Here is a 2,104-nt window from a genome sequence, read left to right on the forward strand (position 1 = left end):
TGTATTTAGTCTCCAATAATGTACGCTTTAAAGTATATTTCGTCTTGGATTTTTAATCTTTACAATACAATTATCTGTAAAATTATTAAGTTATTACTCAAAGCCTTAGCTATGGTGTCTACGGGATGGCTAAACTAACTCGGCTTAGTTAGCAATGCCGTATGTTATATACGTAACATAACACAATACACGATTTCGTTTTCATCACGTAAACTTAGGGTGCGACTATGCAGACGCGAGCGAGCGAATTTTTCGAGTGAGCGAGAATATGTGGCGAGAAGAGGTGATGACGTTTCTCGCTCTCGTTTATACGATCACACAGACGTGAGCGAACGAGAGAAAGTGGCGTGGAGTTGATGAATCACGTGTTCCCGTCGAACTTGTCGAGTGACGGGCCTGATAAATAAAACAAAATGGATCGACATCGACGTTTATTACTTGCAAAGAAAAGTTGTTACTATTAGGATTACTTCATGAAGAAGTAAAAAGAAAACGAAGATACGGTGTCCATCCTCTCTGGAAACAGCGAAAGGCTAAAGGACATTATCATAATTTGGTAAGAAAACAGAATTTGTATAACTTCATGCTTGTCTATAGGTTGAAAAATATTAAAACAAAAATCTTTTTATATAGTTGAAAGACATGAGGAATAATCATTCCTCATTTTTTACAAATTATTTAAGGATGTTTGATAAGTTATTAACGCTGACAGCTGATCGACTACAAAAATACAGTAATAATGAGTCCATTTCTCATGGTGAACGTTTAGCTATTACATTAAGGTAAAATCGAATATAATAGTCCAGATAAAAATTTATAATTAAATAGTTTATCAACTAATTAAATGCTTTTTTAGATTTTTGCCAACTGAAGACTCTTAAAGTCTTTAGCCTAAGCATTTTATGTAGCATTCTCCACAATCCAAAAAATAATACCAGAAACTTGCCAAGTTATTTGGGACACAGAGAAAAATACATTCTGGTGAGTATTCATGTATGTCTGGTATAAAACATAGAAAATATACACTACAATGCTATGTAAAATTTCATACATAATTGTAATTAAGTATTGTGGTGATTCTATACTTTTCACTGCATTTTATTTTTAATATATTATATATATATATATATATATATATATATGATAGATATTACATTAGTTTATTCTGAAACATATCTGTTGTACTGTACATTCCTCGCAGGAACCTACTGAAGAAATATGGAGGAAGTCCGCCATAGAATTTGAAAAATTATGGCAATTCCCAAATTGCTGTGGAGCAAGCAGTTGATGGCAAGCATGTCAACATTCAGCAGCCTGCAAATAGTGGCTCTCAATTTTACAATTGTAAGGTGATTTTCAAAATGAATAACTTCTTCATATAAATGATTAGAAAAGCGATGCAATCTTTTAATCTTATTTTAAAACAACAGTTTCTCTGCAAATGAAAATGCATTTTATATCTAAAATATAAATATAATCTGTTTACTCCATAATATAAATATATCAGTTATTTATGATTTTAGAAAAACAATTTCTGCTGGATAAAGTTTTTAAAGACAATTGTAATGTACAAATGAAGATATTAATAATTTCAATCAAGGAATTGTGTTCTATTAACTTATATACTATTTTAAAAGCTTGTTAAAAATTATGATAAAATTACTAATGCTCAACCATGTCAAGAAATTTGAAATAGATATATAAAATTCAAGAATTTTAATTTGTTTAAATTTCTTCCAGGGAACTAACCCCATTGTATTGTTAGGCATTGCTGATGCACAGCAAATTCTTAGCTGTTGATGTTGGTGCATATGGCTCATTTTCTGATGGAGGAGTTCTGAAGGCATCAGCACTAGGCAGAAATTTGAAAAATGGAACATTGGGGATACTAAGTTCAAGTATTCTGCCCAATTCAAATACTTTAGCACCACATGTGTTGATAGGAGATGAAGCATTTCAACTCCGCCCAGATTTTATGAGACCATATCCTGGTAGACAACTGTCCCCTTTGCAGAGTGTGTTTAATTATCGCTTAAGTCGAGCAAAGTATATTTATATTTATATTTTCTTTACATTATTGACAAGACTGTCGTCTTGTCTATAA

The 2,104-nt window shown here is 31.6% G+C and overlaps 1 pseudogene; it reads left to right on the forward strand.

Moving 5' to 3' along the window:
- The first annotated feature begins 684 nt into the window (after positions 1-684).
- On the forward strand, positions 685-2,104 carry LOC136990049 (uncharacterized; annotated as a pseudogene).

Source organism: Centruroides vittatus, unplaced genomic scaffold (genome assembly GCF_030686945.1).
Source record: "Centruroides vittatus isolate TY-2023 unplaced genomic scaffold, ASM3068694v2 contig_1309, whole genome shotgun sequence".
Classification (NCBI taxonomy): domain Eukaryota; kingdom Metazoa; phylum Arthropoda; class Arachnida; order Scorpiones; family Buthidae; genus Centruroides; species Centruroides vittatus.